The sequence below is a fragment of the Lepidochelys olivacea genome (genome assembly GCF_965140295.1).
Source record: "Lepidochelys olivacea isolate rLepOli2 genome assembly, chromosome: 22".
Taxonomy (NCBI): domain Eukaryota; kingdom Metazoa; phylum Chordata; order Testudines; family Cheloniidae; genus Lepidochelys; species Lepidochelys olivacea.
In genome coordinates this window covers 13,006,310-13,020,601 of record NC_140432.1, presented here as the reverse complement: position 1 = coordinate 13,020,601, position 14,292 = coordinate 13,006,310, and the positions used below count along the sequence as shown (strand labels likewise).

The window sequence follows — 14,292 nt, the reverse complement described above, 5'->3', positions numbered from 1 at the left end:
AATAAGAGCTTTTTCCTTCTTTCAGAAAGGACCCCTTGCTCTCCCCAGCATCCGTAGGAAAATATCCTGCCGCCTTCCTGTTGCAGGACATGCTTTATCCTCTGCGAGGACCCTCCATCACCCCAACTTTTAAGAGAGAAAGTCTTGTTTCCCACCCCTTCTCTCGAGACCCTCAGATGTAACACATGCCTTTTCAAGCACCACACTCATTTAGTGCAGAAATGAATGGCTTGACATCCACCCAGCATGCCGTACAGAACAACTACAGCTCCCATGATGCAGTAGGCATGTGATGCATCCTCACTCTCTACGCAAATACAGCCTCACATGATTTTCTGGCTGCCGAAGCCCAGAGTCAGCCCCTCATGAAATTTCCCTGAGGAAATAGAGGTGGATCCTACTTTGGGGATGCTGGGCTTGCAGATAACCTCCTCTGACAGCAGAGACTCCAGGACTGCGGAACACTGACTGGAGAGTTTAGAGAGATTCAGCAGTTTAGGCATCTTTTCCCAGTACTCCTTGCAGTCCCTATCCCTTATGTTATGTCTGTTCCCTGTATTCCTTTACCCACACTGCACTCTCCCTAGGCATAATTTCCCCTCTTTCTCTCTCCTTGAAATCTTTTGATTGTTTGTAGCTTTCCCTCTGACCAATTCTCTTGCTACTAGATTTTGTTTTGTGCCGCCTGCTACTTCACTGTCCTTTTTGCTCCACCCAGGGTTGTGCAGACTCCCCTGTAGCTGTGACTGACTGGATAAGCAGTGCTATACTTAAAGTGGCAGGGCCAATGTACAGCATTATGGTCTAAGTGCACACATGCGCATAGAGATCCTAGGAGACTGATATGGCCGGCCTCTCTAAGCCTTTTGGCTTTGCTTCTGTGGATGCTCTAACAATTAGCCCTTTATTATTAGCATTGGACTCCTACTGATTGCTAAGAGTGGAACTGGGACAGGAATAATTCATTTGCAGCAGCTGGATTACAGTCATGTATCCCTGAGAGAGCAGGCCATAAAGGCTGTGTGTGTATCTAAGAATGGACATGTTTGTCTGTACAGCCAACTGTGCTTGCATGGAATGCATAGAGCATATGACATTTGAGACTGGCGAAGGAGCTGGGGAGGGACAGGGGATGGGGCATTTTGGGTGTTGTTTGTAACTCCTGTTAAAGTCAGCATGGGCTAAATGACTAAAATTGAGCTGAATACTTTGAAAATTTACCCTACTCCTCTCTTAGCGATGAATGACCCTTAGAGCATTTGGAGGTTCAATTTAGTTAAGCAACCGGATGACGGGGAGCCTGATTCTGATATCTTGGTGGGGTAAATCAGGAGTATCTCCATTGACATCACTGGGGTGAGGTCAGAAGGAAGCTCTGGATCCTTCCCATAAGTTTCTCTGATCCTCTTATATCTGCAAAACTGAGCTTCTGATTTCATGAGGCCCAGTCTACACCTAAAACTTAGATCAACCTACCTACGTCACTCAGAACTATGAAAAACGTCGCACTCTGAACACTGTAATTAGGTCGACCTAACCCCCGGTGTAGATGCGGCTAGGTCAATTGAAGGATTGTTCTGTTGAACTAGTTACCACTCTCAGAGAAGTGCATTATCTACCGTGACAGGAGTGCCTCTTCCGTCAGGATAAGACGTATCTATGCCTGTACCTGTGCCTCTGTAGTGTAGAATACCCTAAGAGTGGGCTTCGTTGGGGGATGTTCACCACTTGCTGTTTCCAGTTGCCTCTATTGTGTGGTCTTAACTCATCTGCCACCACTCCCAGTTGCTTCAAAAATGAACCCAAAATGTTAACACAACTCCTTTTGGAAATTCAAAAGCCAGGCTGGGTTGGAATTCTGGATCACAGTTTGCTGGGGCTCCCCTGTTTTCGTTCAGGGCGTGTGTACCTGCTGCTTGTGTGTTTGAGTGTACCGTGGTTGCTCTGTGTTGTTTTCATTATCTATACTAAGCCGCAGTCAAGGCTGAGGACCATAGTTGCCAACTTTCATGTGGTAAATAAGCACCCCGACTTTCACAATAAGCCAAAAATCAAGCTAATCCCATTTCAAAACAAGGCCAAAACAAGCCAATCCCTAAGAACCCCCACACTCTGTGTGACTAGATCCCCCAGTGTGAGACTGGGACTGTGGTGGGGCCGCTGTGCACCCCTGACTCTCTCCCCTGCTTGCCCCTTGTCCCTGCCTGCTGGGAGCCAATAAAAAAAAAAAAAAGAAGCAACAAGCTACAAACCAAACAAGTAGCAAACTACAATCCAAAAACTAGTCAACAAGCAACTCACAAGCCAATTAAGCCAAAAACAAGCCCAATTTCTGTGTTTTTTCCACGGGTTTGGCATGTCTGGTCAGGACTCCATTATGCTAGGCATTGTAAAGACAGGTGACAGAAAGGACAGTCCTATCCCCAAAGAGCTTTTGCAGCTAAACATTTTTAAAAGTTTTTTGGGGAGGCGGTGGAAGGGAGAGGAGATGAGAAAGTATGACGATGCATTAGACCTGCAGCCGTGCTGAGGAGGCATCAACATGCCAGTAACAAAAAGTGGTGTTGTTGGGACCACTTGTTCCCTTTGGAGCTTGTGATTGAGGATGACTGTGTGTGTGTGTGTGTGTGTGTGTGTTTTATTATGTATCCAGATACAGCCACTGAGAATATGCTGTAGAGAATAGTTCTGAATTACCAGGAGAATGGACAACATGACCTGTGTACACATGTGCATCCATGTTTAGCAGGGTACGTGCACTGTGAGATATGCACAGCCACATGCTGTAGAGGAAAAAAAAAACCACTCCTTGAGGTGCATGAGCACAGTACTATACACAGATGCGTGTACTTTCTTGTGCACCAGACAGGGGTGCAATGACGTTTCTGAATGTTGCGTGTGTGTATCCTGCCCATTGATGGCATTATGTGGTTATGGGTTGGTATCTAAATATCAGTATCTGTCTGCAGGCCCCCAGGCACTGACAACTGTGTATATGGTGTGTGGGTGGATTCATGCTGCATATTGGTGAACCCAGCATGTGGGTGTACTCAGACTCTCTGATATATTTTAGTGCCTGGTTGTGTGTGTATATACTGCATGATGGTATGTGTGTTCTGTAGATTGTATATCAGTGTCCTATAGTCTGTGTGTACTGTGCAGTGGTGTTTGTGTGAGGGCATTGTAGGTTTACCAGTGTCCCGTAGTCTGGATGTACTATACAGTGGTGCTCTGTGTATGTGTGTACATTGTGTGCTGTATTATCTATGTGTGTGTGAGAGAGCGCGAGAGAGTGAGAACACCTTCAGACAGTGATGTTTCTAGCCCTTGGCAACTTAAATTGGCCTGATTCTGCAGCACTTTTCCCTAACCCCCTGCTAGGATTGCTAGTGTTTGCCTGGTTTACCAGGGTTAGTGCATTCATAGATTCATAGATATTAAGATCAGAAGGGACCATTATGATCATCTAGTCTGACCTCCTGCACGATGCAGGCCACAGAATCCAGCCAGTTGAATGCATCCCTTCCTGGGCTGGTCAGCTAATACAATCCAGATTGATTTACTGTAGTAAAGTAGGCCAAAAAGGAAAACTGCAGTAACTGTGAACGGAGAAGCTGTCCCTGCTGGGCAGGAAACCTCGAATGATGAATGGGGCTGTATGAAGTCATCCTGCTCCTCCAATCAGATGGCCTGTCTCAGAAAGGCAGGGGCCTCTGCAGATACAGCTGCCTTTCAACACTCGAGCTGTTGTGCCAAATTTACCTTACAGAATGATTTTTCAGTGTCAGAGCCATGTATATGAACCAAAGAGTTCCCAGTTTAGGCCCCAAAATTTTCTGAGTATCATTGTGAGGTGAGTGTTTTCAGTGGAGTGTGGATGATCACACTTTCTTCCTACACCCGATCTCTCTTTAAGAACATCTCAGGTTTATTCCTACACCTATGTCTATCTCCGCTGCACCTGTCTTGCTTTCCCCCCTGCCTTCTTACCATTAAAGCTGCCTCCTTCCTCCCTGCATTCCTCTTAGTTAGCACCCATTAGATCCCACTCCTGTACCCGTGTACTGTCCAGCATCCTTCTGCTTTTCTCCTCCCTCCACATTTCTCTGGTACCCAATGGGACATTCCTGATGTTGCTTTCCCTTCCCATAGAATGAGAGAGGGGAAGCAGCATGTTGTCTTGTCCAGGAGGAAGGCAATTTGCTTATGTGCTCCCTGAAGAAGCTCAGAATGCAGAGGAAGATGGGAGGCTGCTCTCTTCCTCAGCAGCATGCTTGACCTTTGGATGGCATGGGGGTAGCGGGCAAATGAATCACATCTCCTGCTGAAACAGCTTGCCCGACTCCAGCCAAGAGTCTAAATCAGAATCTTGTCAGGGGAGCTTACAGGAGCAGAGGAGTCAGCCTCTGGGGTGGCTTTCTCCTTATCCTCTTGTCTGGGGGCAGCTGGGTAGGCCTGGGGCTTGTTCTTGACTAACTTTCTTTTTATTCTCATCTGCCTGTCAAATTGTTCATCTCTTCCTCCTCATCTTTGACTTTCCCTTTCTCCCCCCTCCCCCCTTCCCTGGATGGTCTTGTTTACTGATAGGCCAAGCAGAAAACATGGAGGCGTCTGATATGGTGACAGGAAAGGTAGGATGGAAATGCTGCCGGCCTCCTTGTGTGTAAGTGGCATCGCTTGGCAACTTCTTCCTTTTTTCACTCATCCTTTTACTTTCTCCCTTCCCCACCCTGATGCTCTGGGGGCTGCCTTAGTGCCAGGGGACGTTAGGGACAGGAGCCAAGTCTCACAAATAAGTTCCTTTCCAAGCTTTACACCTTTAACCTTTATGTGCTACTTTCCTTTGAGGTCTGATGTAACGTCTTCCTGCTTTAAAGAGTTTATGCTGTCGTCCATTATGGGGATTTTTGAGGGGGAGGGAAGAGCTAAGCAATTCTTGGTCTCTTGCCCTTTGTTGCCTTTGCCCCTCACAGAAAGGGCAGAGATTAGCTGGGACAGCTTGGAGGCTGGATAAGGCAGCTTGGCGGTAGTATATCAAGAGAGATGCTAGCAGGGGTTCTCACAACAATGTTTTTGGTGGCCTCAGAGAGCAGCCACTAACTGGTCGCCGCTCTGACAATTTTTCCTAAAATAGTTAATTAACTTTAGGAAAAAGAAATAAATATGCACATATCCATGTCCAAATCACAGGAATTTATTTACGTAGGGTTTTTGGTTTTGGGTTGTTTTTTTTTTTTTTGCAGACTCAATAATAATAACAACAACAACAACAACGTACAGTTGTCTCCTCTTCTTTATTGGACCTAAACAGAATAGAAACACACATAAGATGCTGTGCATGTTCTTGTCTTTTCGTTGTTGTTTCTTTTGCTTTTTCGGTTGTGGGGTTTTTTTTAGATTTGCTAGCAAGTAAGTCTGCTTCTGTGAAAAGTGATATTTGTATGATTCTTAATATCAGTTTTCACAGTAGCAGACTCACTAGCTAGCGGGGAAGCAGTGAAAAGCAATCTTAACCAACACACAAATACAACTTTTCACAGCAGACTTACTCAGCCCGGGCAAGCCAAGACACAAATTAAGCCTTGGATGTGGAGGTAGATAGGGAGGCAATGGAGGCCAGAAGTGATGGAGTGGATGGGTGAGGGGCTGGGGGCAGTAGTGGGGACCAGGAGCAATAAGGGTGTGTGTGAGCCCCAAGCCCAGTGGCCAGAGCCCGAAAGCCAAAGCCCCGAGCTCAAAGCCCCATGGTCAGAGCTCAGGGCCAGAGCCTGCCACCCCAGGCCAGAAGCCTGAGCCCCAGCGCCCCTGGAAAGGTGGGAAACTCACACTGGTTGTCTGCTCCTCCGGCGTTTGTGGCTCAGGAAAGTGCAGGGCCCAACCTCTCCTTGCAGCCCCAGGGGAGGGGCTGCTGCTTTGTCCCCATCCCCCCAACCACCACCCGGAAAAAGAAACGCCCCTGGTGGCTGCAAGCAGCCACGGTGCCTGCATTTGAGAAATGCTGCTCCGGAGTGTGCCTTAGAGGTTGAATTCCTAGGCTCCGGAAACTGAATTGCAGATCAGAAATGGCTCTCAGCAATTTATTGTTACAAGGAGATGGGGAAGGGAAGTGAGCGGAGGTTTTAGATGCACTTGCTCATTTGTACAAGGTTCCTGCATCCCCTCTCCCTCCCCCGGGAACACTGCTTGCAGTCTTTGCTCATGCCAGTCTGTAAGTTCAGCTTTCCCAAGGGTTGGAAAGATTGGACAGTGGCGTCAGACTATAGGAATGCAGCCGAATAGACCAGGGCGGATTTGTGGGGGGAGAAATGGGCCCGGAAGTGTGTGCCATGAACTGTGTCAGCAATGTTCAGAGAGGGGGATTTGCATACACATCTGGGCATGGCACTGTTAGTATCTCAGTGCCAATGCCCACAGCAGCAGCTGTGTTAAGGCATGGGTCTGCCACTGTTGTGACTTGATTAGACAGTAGAGTAGGAATGAAATATGGTGACCATATCTGTATAATATCTGCAGCCCTATCGCTTTGTGTTTAGGGTTGCCAGGCACCTGGTTTTCGAGTGGAATGCCCTGTCGAAAAGGGACCCTGGCTCTCTGCAGCTCCCGGAAGCAGCTGCCAGGTCACTGTGGCCCTGAGGTGCATGGACGTCCAGGGAGGCTCCGTGCACTGCCCTCACCCTCCCCACAGTCTCCTCCTGCACCCCAGAGCTCTCACTCCCCTCCCGAGCCCTCACCCCTTGCCCCAGCCCAGTGAAAATGAGTGAGGGTGGGGGAGAGCGAGCAACTGAGGGAGGGGGGATGGAGCGAGCGGCAGGTGGGGCCTTGGAGAAGGGGCAGGGCAGGGGTGTTGGTTTTGTGGAATTAGAAAGTTGGCAACCCTATATTGTGATGTGATCTCAGCAGCTCCTGGAAGCTAAGCATGATTGGGATGTGTCATAGTTTAGATGGGAAAGACCAGGTGCTGCAGGAAGTGATATTGGTGATTATGAAGCTGAACGTCTTCCCTTTGAAGTAGTATTGAACCAGATACCCAAGCACTGTGCTAGGGTGTGCTGTGTTGCTGGAAATATTATGCTTAATGAGATGTATATCTGAGGCCCTGAGCATTGATAGTTGTTGAGGAACCCATGATGCGTTTCCTAAGAGGAAGGGTGTAACTCCTTTGCCTTTACCAAATTTCCAACTGAATAAATATTTCCCTTGACTAAGTTCCCTCTTTCAGATGAATTTTAGTATTCTTCACTACCTTTCTTTAAATGGCTGTGAAGTGTTGTTGTGTGCTGTTGAACAGCTACAGTGTTTTATCCCAGAGGTGGCTGCATTTCACTGCAGTTCCTGTGTTTGTAGAATGTTCGTAAATTCTGTGATGTTCTTCTGGACGGAAGATGCTATATACGTGTAAGATTGCCCGTATTACTGTATTTCCTTCACGGTTGTCTGTCATCCCTCACTCTCATTTACCTCCAGCTTACACAGAAGTAATATTGTCTATCTCTATTATCTGAAAAATAATTGCCATCAACAATGCTGGAGGCTAGGGACTGTGGGCCAATCCCTGAATTGAGTGACACTGGTGTAAATGTGGAGTAGCCCTACTGACCACAACTGCAGCTGGTCAGAAATTTTTGAATGAAAACTTGCTTAATTGAAAAAATGGCCTTTTTTCAAAAACAACTGTAAGAATTGTGGAAAAAAAGTTGTGTGTGTGACATTTTTATCAAAAACATTATTGAAACCACTATTGTAATGCTTATTGGGGTTGTTTTTTATTTACTGAAAACCTGGTAACATTTTTGTGAACGTTTATAAAAAGTGAAAAACAGCTCGGTTTCAAACCCTGCAGAACAGAAACAACTTATGCATGGTGGTGGGGTTTTGTTTAACCAGTACAAACTTGGGTGCAGATACTCTGGACTTACATTGGTGTAATTAACATCAGAGCTTGTTCCAATGCTGTTTATATTAAAGTACTAAAGCTCAGGTAATGTTAAGCTTTGTGATCTAGTATATGTCCTTGTATCCCCTGGTTTAGCTCTCTGTCCCATATTATGCCTTGTTTGAAGCCTTCAGAGTGCTGATACTTACATTCTCTCAGCCCCTATGGCTACATTTACACTGTGTTTTACAACCTGCGGCAGCAAGTCTCAGACCCTGAGTCTACAGACTTGGGTTCATGCTCCGGTGCTAAAACCAGCAATGTAGACATTGTGGCTCAGGATGGAGGTTGGACTTTGAAGCCCAGGCTTGGGGGCATCTATATTGCTGTTTATAGTACTGTAGCATGAGCCCATGTCATAGACCTGGGCTCTGAGTGCTGTGGGTTTTAAAATGCAGTGTAGCTGTACCTTTGAATTCCTCTAGAGTAGAGTCCGTCTGCTTAGATCTGGGAGAACAGAGAATTGCTGGGAAAAAGGCTAGGTTATTGTCCTTTCCTAAACACTGAGATCGCCAATGGGATGTAACAACAAGATATTAATGTCTACCACTGTTACTTTTCATTGTATTTGTGCTTTTGTCTCCTCTTTGCTGCTTTTGGTGTCTCAAGAATTGATATTCCCCTGATGTACCACAAAGCAACCCTAAATTCACTGGTTCATATCCTCATAGATTTGGAGCCTCCGTGTTTTGGCCAGTGCTCCTGGGCCAAGGTTAATGCCATGCATCCCGATTTTGAAGCTTGTGGGATTCTCACTGGAGTCTCCTGAGAATTGTTTTGGGCTGGAGCACACATTAGCACCCGGTGATTGTTTCACCGTGTGATGCTATTGCCTTGTGACATGATTGGAGGTTTTTTGAAGACGAGGTTTGACAAATACCTGTCAGGGATGCTTTAGGAGACTCTAGGTCTCTTTGGTCCTACCTCAATGCAGGCGGCTGGACTAGATGACCCCTGGAGATCCCTTCTAGCCCTATCTTTCTATGATTCTATGATGGTGGCTTATGGTGACCTCACGACGTTTGTAGAATCATAGAAACGTAGGGCTAAACCTTGAGAGATCATCTAGTCCAGCCCCCTGCGCTGAGGCAGGACCAAGTCAACCTCGACGATCCCTGACAGGTGTTTGTTCAACCAATTCTTAAAAACCTTCACTGATGGGGATTCCATAACCTCCCTTGGTAGCCTATTCCAGAGCTGAACTACCCTTACAGTTCGTTAGAAACATTTTCCTAATATCTAACCTAAATCTCCATTGCTGCAGTAATTGCCCATTACTACTTGTCCTACCTTAAGTGGACCTGGAGAACAGTTGATCACTGTCCTGTTTATAGCAGCTCTTAACATATCTGAAAACTTTTATCAGCCCCCCTCCCTCCGCCAGTCTTTCTTTCTCAGGATTAAACATGCCCAATTTTTTGAACCTTTCCTCACAGGTCAGGTTTTCTAAACCTTTTATCATTTTTGTTGCTCTCTTCTGGACTCCCTCCAGTTTATCCACATCTTTCTTAAACAGTGGTGCCCAGAATTGGACACAGTACTCCAGCAAAGGCCTCATCAGTGTGACAGTTACCTACCATGCCTTATATATGACACTCCTGCTAATAAACACTAGAATTATATTAACTTTTTTTGCAACTGCATCACATTATTGACTCATATTCAATTTGTGATTCACTATAACCTCTAGATCATTTTCAGCAGTACTAACACCAAGCCAGTTATTCTCCGTTTTGAAGTTGTGCATTTGATTTTTCCTTCCTAAGTGAAGTACTTTGCAATGCTCTTTATTGCACTTCATCTTGTTGATTTCAGACCATTTCTCCAATTTGTCAAGGTCGTTTTGAATTCTAAGCCTGTCCTCCAAGTGCTTGCAACCCCTCACAGCTTGCTGTCATCTGCTGATTTTGTAAGCGTACTCTCCACTCCTTTATCCAATCATTAAAGAAAATATTGAACCGTTCCAGACCCAGGACTGACCCCTATGGGACCCCACTAGATACGCCCTCCAAGTTTGACTGTGAACCATTGATAGCTACTCTTTGAATACAGTCTTTCAACCAGTTGTGCACTTAGAGTAATTTCATCTAGACCACATTCCCCTCATTTGCTTATGAGAATGTCATGTGGGACTGTGTCAAAAGCCTAATTAAAATCAAGATATATAATGTCTTCCCCCATATTCACTAGGCCAGTAACCCTCTCAAAGAAGGACTTCTTAGCATTTTGTTCAGTACAACGGGTTTTGTCATGCTGTAAGTGGCATCCGTTCTTAATCTGTCCCTGCTTCTGAATGAGAGCAAGGGGGAAAAATAGTTTATCCAGCAGAGAGCAAAGAAAACCAGCCCCACTGTAAGATGAGGATGCCCAGCCAGGACACAGTGGGTGGGGATGGAATCAAATCCCAGCTAAAAGAGACCAGTGATAACAGAGAGCCCAAGCCTGAGAGCTGCCTTTTTGTCCCTGAAACTGCAGAGTTCTCATGCTCTGTGCTGCAAATATTCAGTGGGAATATCCTGGAAGAAGCTCGGGGAGGAGGAGTTAATTAAACACCTGATACACTTGTTCCATCTGGCAGGAGATGTGTTTTCCTCTGTTATGCACTGTAATTAGAATGATGAATGACGCCAGAAAAGATGCCCATTTACTGTATCTCAGTGCGGTGGATTAGAGATTGTTTATTTCCTTGCCTTTTATTAGCCAGCAGCTGCTCAGACTGGGATTGTAGGGGGCTGACTAATACAGTGTGTGTCAAGGATTTGAATTGAACCTAAACTTTGAATTGAACCAAGGAGTGGAAAAAATGCAGTTAAAATATATTTGTTAAAAATTTATTATTTTATCGAAGCAGATCCAACCGTAATAGAAAGTAAAGTTATTTTCAAAGGGATTTTAATTTCCGTGGTGACTTCTGCACTGATGACTTCCATCCAGGATTGGAAGGGTAAGTGCTGAGAAGCTGCAAGGAGAGGTTTATGTCTTGGAACCTAACCATAAGTGCAATGTTGAAGAGATGCTGGGCCTATTTCATCTTTGCCTCTCACTTTGTTACAGACATTTACACCTGTGCAAAATGAATGTAAATCACTACCCAATCTGAAAGGTCGCATTTTGCAATTGCTTCGCAAGAATGAATTAGGTCCTCTGTACTTGCAAGCACTCCAGCCTCGTTTTGCAGACTGAGGAGGACTTGGTTGTTTGTACATGAGGGTTCGGAAAAGCATCCAGATTTCTCTGAGTGGCTTCTACCAGTCAGAACTTGCAAGCCTTTCTAAGGTTTGGAAAAGTTATGCAGGGTTTTTGCTGCCTTTTTTTTTTTTTTTAACATTCGTGTGTGGCTTCAGTTCCCGATTTTGGTTGGGAGGAAAAGCACCAAAATTCCATGGGAGAGATTGCATTCATGGGATTTCCATTGGACCAGAAGCTCTCATCAGTGAATTTATCCTCACAGTACCGAGTGAGGGAGGGGGAAGTACGGATCTCTGTGTTGCAGATGGGCAACTGAGGCACATAGAGATTAAGTGATTTGCACAGTGTCACACAGGAAGTCTGTGGCAGAGCCAGGAACTGAATCCAGATATCCTGGGTTCCAGTCCTGCATCTAAATCACAAAACTATCCTTCATTCCCATTTGCTCGTTTCATGGGGCAGATGTTCAGGGTACAGTAGGTGGATAATCTCATTGGACTCCACCTTGCATTAAATGTACTGAGTATTTGGAGTCTCCTGGTTCCTATCTCCATGGAGGCCGTTGCAATTGCTGTCCCTAGTCCACACTTTTATGTTGCCAGGTTCAATATTTAATACCACTTCCTTTCGTCTGGTGTGTGCCTGGGCACAGGGGGAGCAGAGAGGAGAGGACTCACCCTTTCTGCATTAGCTGACATGGATGGGCAAGGCGGTGGAAGCTGAGACTGTAACTAACAGTGACAGCAGGGATCACCTGATCATGATCCACCGCAGCTGATTGGCCATCTGCAGCCCCCTCACCCAGGCTCCCTTCAAGGATGCTAGAATGCAAATCCCAGCTGAATTCTCACTGAGGGGCAGTCAGTTCTGCCAGAGTTTGGTGCTTATACTTCCCCCTCAGCCTTTCTCGCTCCTGATAATTTCCTGACCTCCAACGTGTTCTTATAAAAGAGCACATGGCTGCTTGCTCAATCTCCCCCTGCCTGAGCTATGATTTCCAAACTTGAGACTCTGCAGCAGTGGTCTGTCCCAGATTCATCAGACTTGCAGGTCTCCTGACCCATTTTACACCACTGCAGTTTGCCTCTCTCCATAACTACTTGCAGGCCACAGGTTCAAAGCATCCCAGGGAGAGTGAAGCAGTTTAGAAACTGAGATGCGCTCAAGCTGTGAGCCTAATGAGCAGGGGGAGAGGGGTTGTTGGATCTGAGGTTGTGCAGGGTGGGAATGATGATTTCCTCACTCTTTACTGGTTTCAGAGTAGCAGCTGTGTTAGTCTGTATTCACAAAAAGAAAAGGAGTACTTGTGGCACCTTAGAGACTAACCAATTTATTTGAGCATAAGCTTTCGTGAGCTACAGCTCACTTCATCTTTATGCATCCGATGATACTCTTCCTTTTCACTCTTTATTGTTTGCAGTGATATGAGGAAGTACGCTTTGAAAAACCATAATACTCAATTAATGAAGCTGTTTGCTATCCATGAGATTCATTCCAGAACCAAACTCCTTCAAAGTTTGGGGATATTTGAATTAAAGGGATTACAGGTCCATCCTTGCTCAGTATTGGATCTGACCCTACAGGGTGTTGTGTCCCCATAGCTCCCACTAAAGTCAATGGGAGGTTAGGCTGCTCAGCATTGTACAGTATCAGGCCCTGTATTAGTTGCTTTAATCAAAAGCAGGTACCAAAATGTTTCGGCATTGGTTGATATGACAGATGATTCAGAGAGAGCGAATCTTCTGTCACAGATATCCGCAAAGTTAGTACTGAACTGACCTTTCCCCTCTGCTTCAAGCAACCTTTTTTTGTGGTTTGAAATTGTTTCCTGGCAATCGTTATTCATTTCCTCCTACCTATGGCTTCTGTCTGGGCATGAAATGACCAAAACCATGCAAGAGAGACTCTAAGCCTGATTTGAAATGAGGAACTTCTTGTTCTCATGATTTTGTTAGACCCAAAAGGACAGTTGAGAAAAGGTTTGGGTAAGATGCCCAATTTCTTCGTGCTCAGCTGAACAGATATGAAACTCTGAGGTTTAGTCTTCCCTTAATTTAAAGGAGATTAAGGCTTCCAATTCTAGCCACTTCCCCATAAAGGATATCAAATTAGTTCAATCATTGTTCTCTTCCAGTAACATTTCGCTAATGTTCTCTAAGGTAGTTAGGGACACTTCTTCCATGGAGGGCTTTGAACATCAGCACTGAGACCTTGAACCGGCCTTTTTCAGTGGGGAGCAAGAGGAATACTACCGTGAGGTTTCCACAGGTAAAACTTGTGTTGCTAAGTAGTTGGGTGCTTGTGTTTTCCACAAGTTTTCAGGATGTGAGTTGCAAGCACAGAAGTCACAAATATGCGGGCTACCATGGCTAGGCTAGTGTCTCCATGGATCTGTTTATGCTGTGGCTGGGAGAGAATCTCCCAATCAGGATGGACAGCCTCTCTGAAAGGTGGTAGCTAGATTGACAAATTTCAGAAGAATTCTTCCATGGACTTCGCTGCAACTATGGTTTGAGTTAGGTTGACCTAACCACATGGCACAGGGTGTGAAATTTTTCACAGCCCTAAGCAATGGAGCTAGGGTTGGGCAGTCTAACTTTTAGGTGTAGACCTGGCTTCAGGGTATCGCAGGAACTGCTGATGGTGATTCAGTAGTTAGCAATCTTTCCTTTGAGTCAAGGGCATAAGCCTGGACACAAGCCTGGTGGTAGGGAGAGCAGTGTGGCAGGAAGTGCTGACCTATTGGTGGGATGTAGAGCCCAAGTCCTGGCTGATGGAGGTCAGAGTAGGATGAGTGGAAGGGAAGAAGGAACCCGGCATTCTTTTTTCAGAGTAACAGCCGTGTTAGTCTGTATTCGCAAAAAGAAAAGGAGTACTTGTGGCACCTTAGAGACTAACCAATTTATTAGAGCATAAGCTTTCCTGAGCTACAGCTCACTTCCTCAGATGCAATTCTTTTTGTTAGTGTTAAGGATCTTGCCTTTCACAACATTGTGGTGCTAACTCCAGTCCTGTCTCCGGTCATGACTTCCTGCCTGCTTGAAAATTTCCCCTTCGGTTTCAGTGAGGCACACGCTCTCCTTTCACTCGCTGTTGTTGTAGTGTTGCGTCTGTGCTTTAAAACAGTTGCCAGCCCCGCTCCCCGAGGCGGCTCCATTGCAGTGGCGGGC

The 14,292-nt window shown here is 45.8% G+C and overlaps 1 protein-coding gene across 3 annotated transcripts in view; it reads left to right on the top strand.

Annotated features, from left to right (window-relative positions):
- The window catches only part of GRAMD1B (GRAM domain containing 1B), a 226,579-nt gene that overhangs the window by 116,374 nt on the left and 95,913 nt on the right, over nucleotides 1-14,292 (top strand). The window lies entirely within an intron of this gene.